We start from the raw sequence: 12,310 nt of genomic DNA on the forward strand, positions 1-12,310 counted from the left end.
CTGAAGTAAGGAGTTACTATGGCAAGAACAAATTAAATCAGAACATTGTAAGTTCTGACCCCTTTCTTCATTAGAGGACTGACCTTTAACCTGCTTACATTTTAAGTCATATTTCTTCACCATTTGATCAATTGAAACAGGTAGAAAAAAAATATTTTATGCAAATAAATGGAATACAGACACAACTTTTTTTTTTTAACTCTTTCACTGATAAGCAGCTGTTATATTGCCATATTTGTTTAGATTTTTCTAGGAAAACCTGTCCTAGTACAAGAGTACAGAATTAGCATTTCAGTCTTTCTTCATAAAGATACTGACAGCATCTATCGAACGTTTTTGAACTAGGAGTTATCAGAGGCTGCTGCTGGAGTTTTCTCTTTCTCTTCCTTTACTGATCTCTGCTCTCCAACCAAGCTGACATCACAAGAGAGCTGGCACATGTCCCAGGTTCTTTTTATTCTGTGCTGGAGGAGTAAATAGAGGGCTGTGTTGGGAATGTTGAGATCTGCTCCTCCCCACTGAGACCCATCCCAGCACAATCACTCTTCCTAAGATCCTTCTGAATTTAAACACTGAATCTGTGATCTGCTCCAACACTTTGCAAAGCAGAAGAGAAAGCAGAGGCAAAATGAGACCTCTTCCATCTCTCTCTGTGATGACGCAGAAGCCATGGAAGTAGTGTTAATGTGGAAATGGTGAGACTTTAATACAGTGGTACTAATAATTTGATATCATTTGGTGTGTACATTTAGACACAGAGTTCTGTCATGGTCTGCCAATGATATTTACAAGATCCATGTACAACTTTACTGAACTACATACAATGGTGTTTATGCTGCCTTTAAAAATAGTCTTACTTGTTTATTGCAAGGACACAGGATAACACAAAGTTGCATTTCTTCCTGTATCTGCACCCTATTTATCTGTGATTTGGTGATTTCCAGCTGTACATCACAAGTAAAGACAAATACCAGAACTGAACTGACGAGAGAATTATTGAAATAAATGTTTCTTCTAAATTTAGCTTTAAAAAAAATCAAACTCAATATTGATGTGAAGTCTGCTCCTTGAACTTTCCTTCCTCTGCCTCCCTTTTCTTCTATTCTGTTATTGATAAAATGCAGAACAATAGAAAGAATCTCTATTAGTTATGGTTTCCAAAGCAGAAAAATATTAAAGTAATCTAAAATATCAAGAAAGTAAGTGAAAACCAAACAGTTATTTTTATAAAAAGAATTTTGCAGGAAAACTTCAATGAACGCTGTTCACATTTATAATTTCCATTATGTAGATGGTACCCTTGAAATCTAGAACAGACAAGCATGTTTCTTAAACATGCTTAAGAAAACATTGTAGGAGTAAGATATGAACTGAGGATTCCTGATACTGAAAATCCACCTTCTTTTTGCATATCCACTGATCTTCACCTGCATTAGCCTGAGGGATTTTACAGGCAACCAGGTCATCAAGGAGCCAATGAATACAAAGTGGTGCCCAGTGACAGGACAAGGAGCAATGAGTACAAACTGAACAACAAGAAATTCTGTCTAAGCATGTGAAAAAAGTTTTCGCTACTGTGATGGTAGTCAAACAGAGCCCCAGACAGGTTGCCCATATTGGCTGTGAAGTTTCCATCCTTGGAAATTCTAGACTGGATACAACCCTGAACAACCTGGTGTAGGTGATCCTGCTTGAGCAAAGGATTGAACTGGAAAATCTGCAGAGGAACCTTCCCACCTCAGGTATTCTGTAATTCTTTGTAAAAGAAACCACTTAATAAACATAGCTTATTTGAAGTAAATGATTATGGAAACTGATTGTGATGATCTCTGGTGATATAGGCATTTACTTTAATGAGGCAACAACTTTTGACAATTTGTGTCAAATTGTCAGAGGAAAGATGAAAAGTTGGTGTATAGAAGAGGCAAGGCTCAATTAATAGCTAAATCCCTGGCTGAAGCCAGACCATATTACCCTAGAGGACAAATATTGACATGCATATAAAAAATACCTCACACCAAGCCATTCCCAGTGAGTAACACTTAAGTGGGGCAGAATCTGAGCCTGCCAGGCTGCTCAGAAGCTCGGTTTGATGAAGGGAAAGAAAAAAGAGACATTGTTACCTCATCTCTGCTACAAAGCAGGTTAAATAGTCATTTTTATATATACATGATCAGCCTGGATTCTTATACAAGATATGAACCACTATATCTGACTTCTCATGGGCTGAATATCAAGTAATGGGCTTCTGCTTCATATACGTGTGCTATGAGGACTATCTCATACCTTTGTCTCTGGCATGTGGTGATTTTATGGCATTGCCTTCCATCAAAGGCGACACAATGCAGCAGGACCTTGAGTTCAAAAAGTTCACTAAGAGGCATTCTCTGGAAGAGCACCTAGCACCCTCTTTCCTCATGTAAGCTGCTTCTGCAAAGTCCCTGTTGTAAGTCATTTAACACAGTGAGGTGTTGAACACTAGAGATTAGGTGACATTTCTCAGCTGAGAAAAATTAGCTCCACAGTCACCAAAAACCCCAAACACTCTGTTTTGGAAACTCAGATCTTCTATCCTATTCCTCCTCTGAAGAAGCACCATTTGCTGATGTCAGTCACTGATGGGCCTGTGTGGGCTGAGGAAAATTTTTCCTGCTGAGATGGTGGGTGGAAAACAAAAGTAAAAACAAGCTGTAGCAATTCATATATTTCAACACAGGAATTTCAAAAATAGGATTCTATATTTACCATCTTGTTCTTTTACATATGCAATATAAATTTTAGGAAGGAAATATACTTGCTTTAGAAAATAAATATATGCAAATCTTTGCCTGAGATTGAAAACTTCCTCTCCTCTTGACTTGACTTCAGTAAGGCTTTTGACACCGTCTCCCACAGCATTCTCCTCAAGAAACTGGCTGCTCTTGACTTGGACTGGCACACGCTTTGTTGGGTTAGAAACTGGCTGGATAGCCGGGCCCAAAGAGTCGTGGTAAATGGAGTCAAGTCCAGTTGGAGGCCAGTCACTAGTGGCGTTCCCCAGGGCTCGGTGCTGGGGCCAGTCCTCTTTAATATCTTCATCGATGATCTGGACGAGGGCATTGAGTGCACCCTCAGTAAGTTTGCAGATGACACCAAGCTATGCACGTGTGTCGATCTGCTTGAGGGTAGGAAGGCTCTGCAGGAGGATCTGGATAGGCTGCACTGATGGCCTGAGGTCAACTGCATGAAGTTCAACAAGGCCAAGTGCCGGGTCCTGCACCTGGGGCGCAAAAACCCCAAGCAGAGCTTCAGGCTGGGAGATGAGTGGTTGGAGAGCTGCCAGGCAGAGAAGGACCTGGGAGTGATGGTGGATCGTTGGCTGAATATGAGCCAGCAGTGTGCTCAGGTGGCCAAAAAGGCCAACAGCATCCTGGCTTGCATAAGAAACAGTGTGGCCAGCAGGGCTAAACAGTGTGGCCAGCAGGGCTAGGGAGGTGATCGTCCCCCTGTACTCGGCTCTGGTGAGGCCGCACCTCGAGTACTGCGTTCAGTTTTGGGCCCCTCGCTACAAGAAGGACATCGAGGTGCTTGAGTGGGTGCAGAGAAGGGCGACGACGCTGGTGAGGGGCCTGGAGAACAAGTCCTACGAGGAGCGGCTGAGGGAGCTGGGCTTGTTCAGCCTGGAGAAAAGGAGGCTCAGGGGTGACCTTATTGCTCTCTACAGATACCTTAAAGGAGGCTGTAGCGAGGTGGGGGTTGGTCTATTCTCCCACGTGCCTGGTGACAGGACGAGGGGGAATGGGCTTAAGTTGCGCCAGGGGAGTTTTAGGCTGGATGTTAGGAAGAACTTCTTTACCGAAAGGGTTGTGAGGCATTGGAACAGGCTGCCCAGGGAAGTGGTGGAGTCACCATCCCTGGAAGTCTTTAAAAGACGTTTAGATGTAGAGCTTAGGGATATGGTTTAGTGGGGACTGTTAGCGTTAGGTCAGAGGTTGGACTCGATGATCTTGAGGTCTCTTCCAACCTAGAAATTCTGTGATTCTCCTGTCCTACCTCCTGTCACTACTGAAATAATCAGTACTGCACTAAAAGTTCTGCAGTTGAGGAGCAGTATTTCTGTTGGTTATGTTGTATCACAAATTATACCTCTGTATTTACTCTATTTTCTTCATTTGGATTTAATTACATTCGGATTCAAGCAAAACACAGGCTGCAGCTTGCTCTCATGCATCGTTGCTCTGGTACAACAGCTCTGAAGAGCAAACAGGTGGGAAGAGAGATTAAAGTGATTTCATTCACTGAGGGTGGTATGTAAAACATAACTATGTTACCAAGATGATGGTTGGAAAAGCTGCTACAAGTGTTTTGTCCTTAAGAGGCTGTTCCTCCTTGCACATTTTAAGCAGTTTGAAAAGATTGATTTATTTTTACAGAAACTAAGCTGAGGCACATAGAGAAAGAACATCTCAGACTGCTGCTATATCTAAAAAAAACAAACAAACAAACAAACAAACAAAAAAAACACTAAATTGTTGTTGTTGTTTCACTTTTGTTGTTGTTTTGTTTTGTTTTAAGTTCAGATGCACAAACATATCTACAACTCCAGCTAAATGAATTAAATGAATGACAGAGCTACTCCTTAGTAGACTCACCTTTGGCTTGATAAAAAAGGCATATTTCTAGTCTCTCCAGAATGAAAGTTCCCCTCTTCTGATTAATAAATCATATATATTCTGAAAAAAATATTATCCCTTTTCATATCTGGAATAGAACTTATTAACAACCAAGAGCTTATTAAAGCCTATGCATATACAACATAAGAATTGCACAATAAATCATTTCAAAGCTGGATGCTATTAGAATGGATTGATTTCATGTAGAATAACTGAATGTAGAAAATGATGAAATTTAGAGAATAGGATTTGATTATTATATTGCAGAGGGAACTGGGGTCACAGGCCAACTAGAAAAGAGTATAATTCTCTTGATAGTAAGGTGGGATCTAAGGACAAACAGGGAGTGATTTACAAACCATCAGTTATACACAACAGCAGCCAAGAAAAGGAAGCAAACTGAAGACAAGCAAAATTTCCTGGAATTTCAGTAACGTAGAGTTCAGAAAAAAATGTCAAGGGCTGAAATGTCTGAAATGGGCATACAGCTGAAATAACTCTGAAGTGGAATAACTCTGAAATGGGTGTAAAGCTAGTGAAAGGAGTTGTGCACAGTGAGGACTGATGGGTGTCTAGCAACATAGCAAAAACAAATGTGTAAAGCCTAACTCAGAGAGATTTCATACAAATCCAATTGCCTTTCTAATAAGTACAGTGGTATCTGGCTCAGACCCAAGGGCAGCATGCTACCTATGAGCAGGTTTTACAAAACCACAGATGATGTAGGCCAGGTTTGCTGAAACTTGTTATCATAAAGAAAGAAAAGTCCAGAGGAGGTATAGTAGGGAAAGCTGCAAGTGGGATGTCCTGTGAGTGGTGACTGAAGCAAGGTTTATGTAGATGGTTGCGGCTTGCTGGTGTTCTGGGGCTAGAGCCCCAAGCCAAGAAGAAACGGAGGGAATGGAGGGAATGTCTAAATATATATGAATTACTTGAACATTAATGGAAGATTAAAAGAGAATAAAAATTAAACAAATGAGGAAAAATGTCATTTTAATTAAACTAATTCTTTGTATGAAACAGAAGATAAAACAAATATCAATTATTCATAGGGAGCCACATCCATTGGGTTAGATTAAAAAAAAAAAAAAAAAAAACAAAAAACAAAAAACAAAAACTAATGAATATGGCTTTTACTCATTTAAAATGTTTATTTAATGAAAATGAACCATGTGATGCATTAAGGGATGATTATTTAAAAATAGCATCATTTTATGATGCAGAAAAAAAAAAAGGCAGAATCTTAACAGTTGCTTTCATTTATATTTTATGTGTAAAAACCCCATCATTAAAAAAAAAATAAGAATCTGACTTTCATTAAATCAAAGTTACTCAAAGAAATGTTGCCTTCTCATTTCCTCTAAAACTTACTCTCTTATGCTAAGAAAGTGTTATCTAAAAGTGAGAGCACAGGGCTGTAAATTAAAACACAAGGCTGCTCCGTCACAAGATCGCAGATTCACTCTTTGACATTGGGACAGATTTTATGGCAACTTTATCCTAGCTTCTGCTGACTATTAGCAGAACTATGTGAGTGAATTTCCTGTGAAAAATAAATAAATAAATAAAAAGACAGATAGATTAATGAAATTCTAACTTGTCATTTGTCTATAAAAGAGAGTTTCTGCTCCTGTTGTGACTCACAGATGGACACAGCTCTGGAGCTTTGCAGTTCAACCTTTCCCAGTTAGTGGAGCTACAACGAAGATAGTCATATGAGCTAGATAATGGCCACATCTGCACCTCATCTTAGCAAGGTCTTTTGCAAAAATAAAATAATAATAATAATAATAAAGTAATGATAATTTAAAACAGCCCATACCTTCTCCAAATAAATCTGTCAACATTACTAAAACTTTTTTCATTCCTTATGCCACATTTCAGACAAAGGTGCTCTACCCTACTAAAATTTTCCCATTCTGACCCCAAATGAAAAATATTTTTATAGGAAGGTCAGTAAATGAGGTCCCTCTCTCCCAGCTTTGATGAATTCTAATGGAATTATTTATTCAACATGCATATATTTTACTTTATAAATAAATTGGTAATTAAACAGCAGTTAAATGAACATAAAAGGAATGTTCACTATACTATGCCCACTCATGCATTTAGACTGTGATGTCCCAATGATGCAGGGATTATGTTCTTTGTAAGACACATTGTAAGTTACTATGGTCGCTTCCACTGTTTAGGTCAGCATAAAGAACAGCATATCTTTATTACTAGGTGATATTTTTCTAAGGCATCTAATACACTTAACATTTTTCCTCTATTTTGTGTGAAGTGTTTTTAAGTGAGGAGATGAGCTTAAAGGATAGCATACAATCATGGCCAGACATGTACCCTGCAAACTAAAAAGAAAAGTGACAAGTGCTCTCTCAACAAGTTTTTTGCTTGATCTTAGTGCTTATGACAAAGAAACAGAACTGAACTGATTTTCTGTGCACTCACTGGGATGTATTATCCATGGATCACATTTAAAGTGGAACTAATAATTTTAAAACAACTGTCATAACTATGTGCATGTCTGCTGCCTGTAATGAATTCGATGACATGTACCCAGGGATACAATTTGCAAGAAGCATCGAAGATATGAGTAGTTCATGGTTCAAAAATAGCTGATCTTAGACCTCAAATGGCTAAAAACCCTGACGTCACTGAGCAAAAAGAAGCAAGATAAGAAAGCAGCTACATATAGAACTAACATTTATGCTTGACTACAGGCAGTGAAGACGTAACAAAATTGGTTAGCTGATGAGAGACCCTACAGGAATTTTTTGCAAAAACAGGAAAACAGTGTTAAACTGACATTTACTCAGCAAGCCACCAACCAGAAGTGCTTGGGGCACCCCCTACACTGAAGGAAAATGCCAGAGCTGTATAATGAATAGACTTTGATGGATCCCACTGACGTCCCAAAGGTTGCTCTGTTTCTATTTTTTATTTCTTTCATCTGATCTTCATCCATAATTTGACAAACTATTTTCAAGTGTCTATTTCCTTGTAATTTATACATTCCAGGCTTACCAAACACATTCATTATCTTCACCCAATCACCAATCACTTTTTTTTTTTTTTTTCTGTGGTTTAACTGACACCATAATCTGAAATCCAGTCAGTTTAGAAATATCTCATGACCTTAAAAATAGCGACAAACATATTCCTGAAGACAAGATCCCTCCAATTTTTGTGCTCTTAAAGTCATGTTCTACCATGTCTTCCTTCTTTTTGCTCCGCTGACTGAAAGAGAAAGAGACATAACACACACACACACATATATATAAGCTATATAACTAAGAAAGGTTTTGCATAATTCTCCAAAATATTTTTCCGGGCACCAAGAGATAGGTCAATGGCTGGTGTGAGTCAATGTGATGTATGTCCCACTAAACTAGGGTAGCTTGTCTTGTTATCGAGAGTGACCCAGTCTTTTTCAGGATAAAGCTACGGTACTTTATTAAAACTCATCCATGATAAAGCTCTTATGTCTTCTACCTCCAGTGAAACACAAACAGAAAAAAAAAAAAATAGAAAAAAAATGATGACCCAGACAAAATGCAGCAGTATTTGACTTCTGAGCTCCCTCACTGTCTTGCATTTTTGTGGATCATGCATTGGTAGTTACCTGGCATACTTCTGAATTTTATCAGGTCTCTGTTTAATTTGAAGAGTATTTTTATTAAATTTGTAAGTCATTTGCTGTCTAACAATAACATTAGCAAGCCTAGTTATCTTTTATATACTCTGAAGAAAGCCAGGTTAAACCTAGTAAATTGCTAGTGACCTACTTAGCACTTACAAAGGTCTTGTGTTACAGTCTACTGCTCCCTTACTACACTATGACTTAGAGTGCCTCCAGAAGGAATAGTTTCAAAACAAATATCACTCAGTCCAAGTCAAATCACAAGGCAGAAACTTGAAAACTCTGACTGCACCATTATCCCCCGAGGAAAAAGATGGCCTCTCAGACAACCAAGGCCCAGCATATCAGAAAATATTGCTGCGAGAAGTTTGAAAGGGGCTCAGAAATGAATATCATTGAACGTTCCTCAACAGCAAAGGCACACAGGGAGCATAAATCTCAAATGTAGATGATCAGTGATGAATGCATCACCATAATAAAGCTCTTTCTCTTTAGTGGGATAGGGGATTAGGGGAGAAAAGCTTTTGTGCAGCAAATGTTTTTTTCCTGTATTGAAAGACGTGGCCAGCTGAAGAGAATCAAACATCTGGAAGATGCCATCTATGAGGAAAGATTTTCAAGTACTTAGACTGTTGTTTCAAAGAAGAAAAGAAAAAATTGTTTTCTGTGTTTGCTATGAATAGCATAAGTAATGGGCTTAAATTGTAGCAGTAGGGACTTAGCTTTCTAATAGAATGAGTAGTCTATGGGAACTGCAGCATCCCCATCATTTAAAGGATTACAGGAACAAATGTCTGTCAGGAGCAGTTTAAGTGCAGGTGAGTTTGCTTTAGGGACAAGGAAACAAACCAGGTGAGTTTCTATAGCCTCATTTGTTATAATTCTAAATGACAAAAAGCTGTTATCTAAAATCATGGGGTCATTATCTAAAATCAGTGCGGTCACCAGTGGGGTCCCTCAAGGCTCCATTTTAGGGCCGGTACTTTTCAATATTTTTATAAACGATCTGGATGTAGGAATAGAGGGTATTTTGAGCAAGTTTGCTGATGACACCAAACTTGGAGGAGTTGTGGACTCAAATGAGGGCGTAAAGGCCTTGCAGAGGGATCTGGACAGGTTGGAGAGCTGGGCGATCACCAACCGCATGAAGTTCAATAAGAGCAAGTGCCGGGTCCTGCACCTGGGACGGGGAAACCCTGGCTGCATGTACAGACTGGGCGATGAGACGCTGGAGAGCAGCCTAGAAGAGAGGGATCTGGGGGTCGTGGTAGACAGCAAGTTGAATATGAGCCAGCAGTGTGCCCTGGCAGCCAGGAGGGCCAATCGTATCCTGGGGTGCATCAAGAACGGCATCGCTAGTAGGTCAAGGGAGGTGATTGTCCAGCTCTACTCTGCGCTGGTGCGGCCTCACCTCGAGTACTGTGTGCAGTTCTGGGCACCACAGTATAAAAAGGACATGAAACTGTTGGAAAGTGTCCAGAGGAGGGCTACGAAGATGGTGAAAGGCCTGGAGGGGAAGACGTACGAGGAACGGCTGAGGTTACTGGGCCTGTTCAGCCTGGAGAAGAGGAGGCTGAGGGGAGACCTCATCACAGTCTACAACTTCCTCGTAAGGGGTTGTCAAGAGGCAGGAGACCTTTTCTCCATTAACACTAGTGACAGGACCCGCGGGAACGGGGTTAAGCTGAGGCAGGGGAAATTTAGGCTGGACGTCAGGAGGGGGTTCTTCACAGAGAGAGTGGTTGCACACTGGAACAGGCTCCCCAGGGAAGTGGTCACTGCACCGAGCCTGTCTGAATTTAAGAAGAGATTGGACTGTGAACTTAGGCACATGGTCTGAACTTTTGGGTAGACCTGTGCGGTGTCAAGAGTTGGACTTGATGATCCTTAAGGGTCCCTTCCAACTCAGGATATTCTATGATTCTATGATTCTATGATCATCTCATTTCCCAAAACCAAAATTATTTTATGAGTATCCCAAGTTAACACAGAGGTATAATCAGTGTTTTCTTCAGGTCTTTCTTCATTAAAGAGCAGACTGAACTAATGAGCAGGGTTTATATTTCTGCATGTGCACTAGGGGAAGGATTCAGTTGCTCTTTCATCAATTTAGTGCCTTCTCAGCCACTCCACAGTTCCCTTCTTTTTGCCTAGTTGCTGCAACTAGGCAAATATTATGCCATGATATGCCGTGAGAGGCATATCTCTCTCATGGATCTGTGCCCTGCTGGGACATGGACAGCATGTAACCAAGACCAAGTCCCACCCTTGGTGTCTGAGCTCTTGTGATCAGCAGCAGCCTTTGGCATTGCCTGGCATCCTCCCAGCCCCGGGCCACCACATGAGATGTGGGTTTCATTGAAGTCCTGTGTGAGATACCCTGGAGCCTGACAAGTTGTTTGCTTACAGCCAAACACATGAGTTGAGCTCCTTGTGTTTAAAGCAAGAATGGAGATGTAAAATGCTGCTTGATACCTACTGTATGTAACACATTTTGAGATCACGCTCTGTTTAAACAACCTCTCACAATAAATCTTACTTCAAAGAATGTGTAGTTTTGTTTTACAACAATAGGGGTATACTGCAGCAAACATAATGTGCAAAAAAAATAATAAGAAAAAACTTCACATGCAATTTTGGGAGAAAACTAAATACTTTATGAGCTGGTGTACTTATCAGTATTCTGAATTCTATTCTGTCTGCTAGTCAGAGGAGAGATGAGGAAAGGTGAGAGGGACTTAGTTTGAGACAAATCTCTTTTTGTTGCAATAACATTTGAACTTATAGGTCTGCTAAGTACTAAGGTTAACACAGATTTAACCCACTAACATTAAATATTAATGTTTTATCTTTCTTTTGCATTTTAAATCAAGAATTAAAAATCTATTTGTTCCCAGAAACTATCCACAAAGACTGGAAATCTTTTCTTTTTTTTTAATAAAACTTTTTTTTTTTTTTTAAAAATTAACAGGAAAATCTTCAACATAATAGCTTTTGGATTCCCATAGCTTCCAAAATAAAAGCAGAGATCATTCACACTGAGCTCCCATTGACCTCATTTAGAACTCTTTATTAAGGTACTACTTATTAACAACAGGACAAACAAAACTATGTTGGTGTTTTTTCCATAATGACCTATCTATCTGAAAAAAAAAAGTGTGAAAAAAAAAATATCTAGAATTCCAGAAAAGAACAAACCTGAAGGTCTTTTACTCTTTTATGAGTCAGAAGAAATAACTATTATGACTTAAGTACTTTGAAAATATAGACTCTAAAAAGAAATTGTGACTCCTAGATTTCTTTTTCCCTACCTTCTTTTTCAAATGTTTTCCAGTCATCTCAGAAACTCTTCTGAAGCCTTCACAAACTTAAAACTTAGTGAAGAGCAAATTCTGAAATAAAAATCTGATTTTTTACTTATTAAATAAATCCAAGTTTAAGTCCATGAAAGCCAACATTTCATGTCTGTGTCATTCCACATTCAAGTGTATTTTCCTAATGACAGTGTGTTCAGTTGAGAGGACAATATACACAATCCACCAGAAGTCCTTTTTTTTAATAATAATAATAATAATAATAATAAATAACAACAACCTTGAGAAGGATTCTCTAGACTTTATCTGTGTCAGGAGGTTTCTGGGCCACTTTTAGTACCAAAAGCTTGATTAAGCATGTCTGAGCATGGGTTCACAATTTCAAAGCTGAGTCACAGATGCCCGTTTTGTATTGTGTTTGTAAGACAGACATGGGTCCAAAGCACTGTTAGTATTCCAGTATATGTTCACAATTCTTTCTTTCAAATATTCCATATCAAAGAGTGTAATAATGGCTCTGATTTTCAGCTGTTTCACATTTTGTGAGCTGGTATATGGAGTCAATCCTACTAAAGATAGTTCAACTAAAAACTACTTCTGCTGCACTGTGGAACAAGTTCATCCACTTTTCTACACTTGCATTTTCCAGCTTGAATTTTGAACCCTCGGAATCAAAATTATTCCTAGATGTATTTACCTAC

The sequence above is a fragment of the Aythya fuligula genome, chromosome 3 (assembly GCF_009819795.1).
Source record: "Aythya fuligula isolate bAytFul2 chromosome 3, bAytFul2.pri, whole genome shotgun sequence".
Classification (NCBI taxonomy): Eukaryota; Metazoa; Chordata; class Aves; order Anseriformes; family Anatidae; genus Aythya; species Aythya fuligula.